Here is a 9,808-nt window from a genome sequence, read left to right on the forward strand (position 1 = left end):
TTCCTGCTCTTCTCACGTCCTCTTCCTGAATAGCCGCTTCATTTCCAAGCTAGCAGCTAGAGCTCTGTGGCAATTACTCTCCCCGCCATATTCCCACAGTCCCAACACCTCATGCCTGACCCAGACTAAGAGTACCTACTGCCTGTTGGACGTCCCTGCCCAGATGACCCTCCAAAATGGAATCCTCGTTCCCTCCTGTCGATGTTGCTGTGACAACTGGGCTCCCTACTTCAGAGCCTTTCCTCTCAGTCCTTTTAGCTAGTAAGTGCCTCGCCCTCCCTCATGTCCGCACCCACCAGGCATCTTTCTGGTGCCTCTTCCCCTTGGAAATGCTCTGTCTCTTCCCTGCCACCCCTGTGGGCTCCCACCCTGCTTCAGGCTCTGGTCCTGCCCAGCACAGCTTCCTGACTGGCCTTCCTGACTCTGCCCCACCTTAAAACCCAGCAGTTCCCCGAGTGTGGTCCCCAGGCTGACTGGAAGGCACTGACTGCATGACCTGGGCCATGTTAGAAATGCAGACCCTCGGGTGTCACCCAGCAGGACCGAATCAGAAACACTGGGGGTACAGCTCTGTCTTTCACAAGCCTCTTCCCTCCCACCCAGACGCCCAGGGTTCCTACCTGTCACCAGAAGAAATGTGCATCGCATACCTGCTTACATTGTCCTGGGCCCCCAGGTGACTCAGCCCCGAAGTTAGGGGCTGTGTGAGGGGCAGCAGGGGAGGAGGGCACACGGGATTGTTTTCCCGGGTGGGGACGCCATTGCCCTTTGGCTTTTAGCTGACGTGGGCTTGCACCAGACCAGGCACAAATGTGTCCATTTTGGAGACACTGCGTGGAGTGTCCAGTGGTTTTGGGGGTCCTGGCACAACAGCTGGTATAGGTCTGTATTGCTCACTAATTAAGGACTGAGGCGGGCAGAGGTGTGGGTAAGGAGTGGCCACTGCTGAGAGGACCCAGAGGAAAGACTAGGGAAGGCTTTGCATGGAGACCTGGGATTGCCCCCGGCATATAAGGGACACTGTAGCCATCATGAGGTATACTTTCTTATCTTTGACCACTGGCCTGAGTGCCTAACGCCAGGTCTAAATTCCAGGCCCCCGGGAAGATTTCCTGAGCCTTTCAGGTCCCTGGAAAAGCCCTCGTTGTGGATGGTGGAGCATGAGGGCGGCAGATGGGGTGGGCGCTGTCCAGCAAGGACACGGTGCTGCCAGTCCCGACTGGGGGACAGCTGAGCTCCAGCGCCAGGCCATGCGCTCCCCACTAATCTCCCTCCCTGGGCAGCGACAGAGCCTGAGTCTCCTCTGACTGGATCAGGGGTCTAATGGGGGCGTTTTTTCTCTTCACAGTTTCAGGGTTGGCTTCATTCTCTTCTAATCATTTCGAACTGTGACTTGGGTGAAAGTTCATACCTTGATTGCCACAATCAGTTTATAAGCAATGAAGAACCTATAATCAAAGGGAACTGGTTGTGAGTCTGGGTCCAAACAGTCCAGAGTTCAGAGAAAACTATCTGAATAAACTGAAGCCTGTCGGAAATACTTAGGCTGGAGTCTGCCTTGACTTTGATAGAGAGAAAGGGTGGAGGAGGCAGGAGGCCAAGCCAGCTGTCGGAGGTGCTCAGTTTTATTTTATTTTTTTATAGTACGAAGATTCCCACCCTTAAACAGCTACTTCTTTCTTTCCCTTGGTTTCAAAAATAATGCAAAAAATTCAAAGAACACAAAAATGTGTGTTTTAGAAGGCAATTGCCTCCAACAATCTCATACAGACCTGAGTCAGAGACGGTTCTAATATGCTTTCAGTATGATGTATATTCTTTCAGTCTTCTTCCAGATTTTTTCTTCCATTTTTATGTTACTTTATAAAAATGGGATTACGTTATAACATACATTTTTGCAACTGTTCTGAAACTTGCCATGTTCTCTTAATAACACTCTTGGATGGCTGTCCAAATCAGTTTATAGATTTTTTAAAACCCTGACATAGTTTTTCATAGTAGGGATATACAGTAAAAATTTTAACCAGTATTCTGATTCATAGGTTCTTGAGTCATTTCCAATTTTTCACTTATGCCAACACTGCTGCAGTTTATAAAACTTTATATATTGTGCCTTTGTATGCATGTGTAAGTATATCTATATGGTTCATTTCCTACAGTGGAATTGTCTGATCAAGCAAGGAACATTTAAAATATTGATAGATATGGCCAAATTGTCTTCCAAAAAGGTTGTACTAGTTTACACTCTTGCCAATAAGATATGAGACCACTTCCTTCACACTCTTTCAGACCCTGAGTATCAGTGGTTTTTTGTCCATTACATCAGTTTGTTACCTTCGGAAACACAAATTTTCATGTGGCTCACCACCTTAGAATTGGTTAAGTTTTCCCCCTAATTATAAAAGTAATACATGCAGTTTTTTTAAAAAAAGGAAAATATGGAAACAGGTGTTTGCATCTTAAGATGTTTCTTTTGGTGGACAGTTGGCCAACTGAGCATCTCTGCTTCTCTTGCTCTCTTTGTGCCCAAAAGAACCATGTGGCAATGAACTATCTTTTAAACTTTTCCTAATCCAAAAGGAGAAACTTAGCATCTTCTTGTTTTGAAATTAAGATTTAAAATTATTTCGTAAACAATGAGAATAGACCCGTTTATTAATCTTTTGGGGGGAACCTTTCTCTGAGAAAGATCATATCTTTGTCTATTTTTTTTAATTGTATGGTTTGTCTTTATTTTCTTGAGTTTTAAGAGTTCTTGGTATATTTCAATAGTGATACCATTAGCCTTTTGTTTATCACAAGAGCTGCAATTATTTTCCCACCAGTTTAACTTTTATTTATTTACCTTTTGGCTTTATCTGGTAGCATTTGCCTTATTGGCATTTAATGTAAAGTCTTTCCTTTTTGCTGTCTGTGTTTCATTATATTCTTAGTTCTTCTATTTTTTATTTTATTTTTAATTGTGGTAAAGTACACATAACATAAAATTAGCCATTTTAAGTGTTTACTTCATTATTGTTAAGCATGTTCACTTTGTTGTGCAATCTCCAGAACAATTTCATCTTGCAGAACTGAAACTGTATCCATTAAGCCACAACTCCCCGCTTCCCCTGATAGTCACCATTCCACTTTCTGTCCAGATTTGACAACCCTGGAATCACAGTATATGTCTTTTTGGGACTGGTTTATTTCACTTAGCACAATGTCTTCAGGGTTTGTCCATGTTGTAGCATGTATCGGAATGTTCTTTCTTTTTAAGGCTGAGTAATATTCCATTGCATGTATGTACCTCATTTTGTTTCATTGGGAGATAAGTTTTTTTCCACTTCTTGGTTACTGTGAATCAGTTCAGTTCAGTCGCTCAGTCGTGTCCGACTCTTTGTGACCCCATGAATCGCAGCACGCCAGGCCTCCCTGTCCATCACCAACTCCCGGAGTTCACTCAGACTCACGTCCATCGAGTCAGTGATGCCATCCAGCCATCTCATCCTCTGTCGTCCCCTTCTCCTCCTGTCCCCAATCCCTCCCAGCATCAAAGTCTTTTCCAATGAGTCAACTCTTCGCATGAGGTGCAAAGTACTGGAGTTTCAGCTTTAGCATCATTCCTTCCAAAGAAATCCCAGGGCTGATCTCCTTCAGAATGGACTGGTTGGATCTCCTTGCAGTCCAAGGGACTCTCAAGAGTCTTCTCCAACACCACACTTCAAAAGCATCAATTCTTCGGCGCTCAGTCTTCTTCACAGTCCAACTCTCACATCCATACATGACTACTGGAAAAACTATAGCCTTGACTAGATGGACCTTAGTCGGCAAAGTAATGTCTCTGCTTTTGAATATGCTATCTAGGTTGCTCATAACTTTTCTTCCAAGGAGTAAGCGTCTTTTAATTTCATGGCTGCAGTCACCATCTGCAGTGATTTTGGAGCCCCCAAAAATAAAGTCTGACACTGTTTCCACTGTTTCCCTATCTACTTCCCACGGAGTGATGGGACCGGACGCCATGATCTTCGTTTTCTGAATGTTGAGCTTTAAGCCAACTTTTTCACTCTCCTCTTTCACTTTCATCAAGAGGCTTTTCAGTTCCTCTTCACTTTCTGCCATAAGGGTGGTGTCATCTGCATATCTGAGGTTATTGATATTTCTCCCGCCAATCTTGATTCCATCTTGTGCTTCTTCCAGCCCAGCGTTTCTCATGATGTACTCTGCATATAAGTTAAATAAGCAGGGTGACAATATACAGCCTTGACATACTCCTTCTCCTATTTGGAACCAGTCTGTTGTTCCGTTTCCAGGTCTAACTGTTGCTTCCTGACCTGCATACAGATTTCTGAAGAGGCAGGTTAGGTGGTCTGGTATTTCCATCTCTTTCAGGATTTTCCACAGTTTATTGTGATCCACACAGTCAAAGGCTTTGGCATAGTCAATAAAGCAGAAATAGATGCTTATCTGGAACTCTCTTGCTTTTTCCATGATCCAGTGGATGTTGGCAATTTGATCTCTGGTTCCTCTGCCTTTTCTAAAACCAGCTTGAACATCAGGGAGTTCACAGTTCACATATTGCTGAAGCCTGGCTTGGAGAATTTTGAGCATTGCTTTACTAGCATGTGAGATGAGTGCAATTGTGCGGTAGTTTGAGCATTCTTTGGCATTGCCTTTCTTTGGGATTGGAATGAAAACTGACCTTTTCCAGTCCTGTGGCCACTGCTGAGTTTTCCAAATTTGCTGGCATATTGAGTGCAGCACTTTCACAGCATCATCTTTCAGGATTTGAAATAGCTCCACTGGAATTCCATCACCTCCACTAGCTTTGTTCGTAGTGATGCTTTCTAAGGCCCACTTGACTTCACATTCCAGGATGTCTGGCTCTAGATGAGTGATCACACCATCATGATTATCTGGGTCGTGAAGATCCTTTTTGTACAGTTCTTCTGTGTATTCTTGCCACCTCTTCTTAATATCTTCTGCTTCTGTTAGGTCCATACCATTTCTGTCCTTTATCGAGCCCATCTGTGCATGAAATTTTCCCTTGGTATCTCTAATTTTCTTGAAGAGACCCCTAGTCTTTCCCATTCTGTTGTTTTCCTCTATTTCCTTGCATTGATTGCTGAAGAAGGCTTTCTTATCTCTTCTTGCTATTCTTTGAAACTCTGCATTCAGATGCTTATATCTTTCCTTTTCTCCTTTGCTTTTTGCTTCTCTTCTTTTCACAGCTATTTGTAAGGCCTCCCCAGACAGCCATTTTGCTTTTTTGCATTTCTTTTCCATGGGGATGGTCTTGATCCCTGTCTCCTGTACAAGGTCACGAACCTCATTCCATAGTTCATCAGGCACTCTATCTATCAGATCTGGTTACTCTGAATACTGCTGCTATAAACATGAGTGTACAAACACTTGTCTGAGACCCTGCTTTTGATTCTTTTGGGTGCGTACTCAGAAGTGAAATTGTTGGACCACATGATAATCCTTTTTTTAACTTTTTCAGGAACTGATACACTATTTTTCACAGCAGTTACATCATTTTATATTCCCACCAACTGTACACAAGGGTTCTAATTTTTCCACTTCATCACCAACACTTTTTGATAGTGGTCATCCTGATGGATGTAAAGTGGTATATCACTGTGTGTATGTTTTTAAAAAATTAAATAGACTATTTCTTAGAGTAGTTTAGGCTTATAGAAAAATTGAGCAGAGAGTACAGAGATTTTCCATATATCCCCTATCCCTACTCACGCATAGCTTTCCCCACTAGCAACATCCCCCACCAGACTAGTACATGTGTTAAAACTGATGAACCTGCAATGACATGTCATTGACACCTGAAGTCCATAGTTTATATTAGACTTCACTTTAGGTGCTGTGTGTTCTCTAAGTTTTGACGAACATATAACATCGTGTATACATCATCATAGTATCATACAAGACAGAATCCCTGTCCTAAAAAGCCTCTGTGCTACACCTGTTCATCCCTCCCCACCCTCCAACCCCTGGCAATCACCAATCCTTTCACTGTCTCCATAGTTTTGCCTTTTCCAAAATGTCATTTCGTTTGTGTCGTACAGCAGGTAACCTTTTAAGACTGGCTTCGTTCACTTAGTCACATGCGTTTAAGGTTCCTTCATGTCTTTTTATGGTTTGATAGCTGATTTTTCAGTAGTGAATAATATCACATTATCTGAATGTACCACAGTTCATCGATTCACCTATTGAAAGACATCTTGATGCTTCCAAGTTTTGTCAGTTATAAACAAAGCTGCTTTATAAACATCATTGAGCAGGTTTTTGTGTGGATATAATGTTTTCAGCTCATTTGATTAAATACCAGGAGTGTGATGGCTGGATCACATGGTGAGAGTGTGTTTACTTTTGTAAGAAATTTCAAACTGCCTTCCAAAGTGGCTGTACCATTTTGTATTCTCACTAGTAATGAATGAGAGAGAGCCTGTTGCTCACATCACTGTGGTTCTGATTTACACGTGAGCACTTCTTTTTAATGTCAAAAATGTCTCCTGTTTCACAGTTGTTGATCTCTTAATTTCTTTGAAGGAAGAAAACAACAAATATCATTTTTTCATACACTCTTTAAAATAAAATTTTGTCATTTTTGTCAAAAATAGAAATTTGTTAGTTTTCTTCTGATTTAAAAAGAATTAAAAACATTTCAAGAAAAAGATGTCTGAAATGAAAAATAAAAATCCCACCATACAGATAACCATTATGAACCAAACCTTTTACAGACATTTTTCAATACAAATACACACTTATTCTACTGTACACACTGCTTTATATACTACAAAATTTATTTCACTTTTTATTATCTTTCATTCGTCATTAGACTGTCAGCTCTAGGAAGGCAATAATTTTATTTCTTTTTTGCTCATCTCTGTAACCCCCATGACTACAGGAGGGCCTGACACATGTGGGCACTCAAGAAACATCAAAGAAATAAACAAGTTCCACTTTTAATCACTTAACAAAATGTCTTGGAATTTCTTTTTTTTTTCTGTGTCCATAAATTCAGACTTTCATCATCTGTTTTATTGGCTGCAAATATTTCAATGTATTTATCAAATTAATCCTTTACTGATTGCTTGTAACAACTAGCTCCCACTTTGTCACTATTATATATAATACTGTGATGAATATGCTTTTACTTATGTTTGTATACATATGGGATTATCCCCTTCGATTATTCCAAAATGAGAAGTTTCTTGGTTAAATAGAATACACATTTTAATTAAAACTCGTTTTCCTAAGCCAGAGCTCCTGAAAGTAACTGCAGTTTATTCTCCCACTTAGGTATGAGAATGTGTATTTTCTTAGAGCATAACTGGAGAGCATCAACCCTTTTTTTTTTTTTTTTTCCAGTGGCTTACCCAGTTTTAATTATATCAGAAATTGCATCATCCTCTGCTTGTTTACAACTCAGATCTTTTTTGAATCAAACAACCAAGGGGAGCCAAACAGCTTTTACTCCTACTCTTAGAGCGTATTCTATACTGTAGCTATTATCCAATGTATTTCTTTAAGTTTAATCTTTTTGAAAAGCTCTATTTTAATTTTGTTTTTACATAAAAACATTTATTTTAAATGCTAAGTTTCAAATCCAGGCATTTTTGAGCCCCCTAATTACATACTCCTACAATATCTAGTCCACATCCTAGAAGTATTATTTTCTGTTAATTATTCACTCTGTACAGTTAGAAAGAGAAAGGACAAGGGAAGAGATGGTCTAGAAAGGCCAGTCAATCCAGTTGCTATCTTCCTTGGCTTTTAAATTTATAGTAAAGGCTCAGAGAAGTCCTAGAGTCAGTAAACATTCAGAATTTCCCAACTGATTTACCCTTAGAACATTTCTTAAAAGCATATCTTAAAATATTGCAGAATAGAGTTCTACAGATGATCCACTTGAAAAATACAGTTAGTTGTGGAGTCCTGGTCTGGGTTTGAATCACAGCTCTGCCCCTTACTATTAACTTTAGGCAAGCTTTAATTTTCTCATCAATAAACAGTGTTTCTTCATATGACTATTTTGAGGATTAAATGAAATCATGTGTGTAAAGCTTCTGGTGTATGGTAAGGGTTCTGTGGCAACTATCAGTAAACAGAAGCTGCGCCCTTACCATTTCAGGGTTCTCACCTCATCAGGTTATTTATCAAACTCTACCATTGATTTCATCAAGAACTATGTCCCACTCATCATCTAGATCACCTGGAATAGATTTGGGATATTCCTAAAACTGATACCAATGGAGAAGGCAATGGCAACCCACCCCAGTACTCTTGCCTGGAAAATCCCATGAACGGGGGAGCCTGGTGGGCTGCTGTCTATGGGGTCGCACAGAGTCAGACATGACTGAAGTGACTTAGCAGCGGCAGCAGCAGCAGATACCAAACATTTTTCGGTTTGTATCATTTCTGCAGATGACTGGTCTACTTAATGTGTTAATTCTTAATTGCATTTTGGGAGTTAGCTTGCAGTTATCCTCTTGTGCTATCTATAACTTACATGTTTGTTGTTGTTTAGCCGCTAAGTCGTGTCCAAATCTTTTGGGACCCTGTGGACTGTAGCCTGCCAGGCTCCTCTGTCCATGTGATTTCCCAGACAAGAATACTGGAGTGTTTTGCCATTTTTTCTCCAGGGGATCTTCCTGACCCGGGGATCGAACCTGCATTTCCTGCATTGGCAGGTGGATTCTTTACTTACCTTTCAGTAAGCTAAGTGGCCAGTTATACTAATGCCCTTGTATTTTGTTTTGCCCTTTTAGTTTAATCATTAGCTTCTAGATTTAGTATTAAGGCCTCTTTGGGACCAGAATTTGGTTTACCACTTCTAATACTTGGTATCTTTCTTCTCCAAACATGTTATTGAATTTTTGTCAGCACACATATTTTACTGATTGTCAGGATGTTTTTGCACTGACTTACATTCCCTCAATTTTTATTCCAAATTCTGTCTTTTTTTTTTTTTTTTTTTTTTTTTAGCGATCCCAATATGGTGACTTTTGGGTTCTTAGAGCTCATTCTTCAGTGGTAGCCATAGTGTCTCACAGATAGGGAGGTATACCGGCCCACTTTGGGCCTCTTTAGGTGCTGTGAGGATCAAAATCCAGAACACTGATTTATGTCCACTCACACTAAACTGACTGGTTCCCTGGCCATATTAGCAGTTGAGTGATTGATATTCTGTTCCATATGTTATTAATACTTAGCAGTAAGTATAACCTATTAAGAAGCCTAGAATAATGCTAACAAATTTTCTTTATTAGCAAGAATTTTCTTTAAAACCAAGATAATATGGTTCTGCAACTGGATCAGGGGCTGAAAACTGCAGCCTTCAAGTCGGCCACCTGTTTTTGCAAACATCATCTTCTTGGAATGTGGCCATTCCCATGTTTATGCAATGTCTCTGGCTATTCTGTGGTGCCACAGAAGCTAACTGGCTTCCACGGAGACCAAGTGGCCTGCAAGCCTAGAATATTTATGGTCTGGCCCTTTAAGACACAGTTCACCAACCCTTGATCCAGACTATCAGAAGTGGCCAGATAATCATGGTTTTACAGCAAGGAGAGTTGGATGAGTTTAAGAGATAGTATAATCAAACTATGCCTGAAACCTCCTTCACCATTCTAGAATTATACTTGAATTCACTAGAATTCTTGAGTCCTGTTAGATCTTGGTTTGGAGCTCTCTTTTTAAAAACCTTTCTTTATGGTCTTTGCTTCAAAGTCTATTTTGTCTAAGTATTGTGACCCCTGCTTCCTTGTCATTTTCATTTGCATGAATTATCTTTCTTCATCCCTTCACT

The sequence above is a fragment of the Capra hircus genome, chromosome 11 (genome assembly GCF_001704415.2).
Source record: "Capra hircus breed San Clemente chromosome 11, ASM170441v1, whole genome shotgun sequence".
Taxonomy (NCBI): Eukaryota; Metazoa; Chordata; class Mammalia; order Artiodactyla; family Bovidae; genus Capra; species Capra hircus.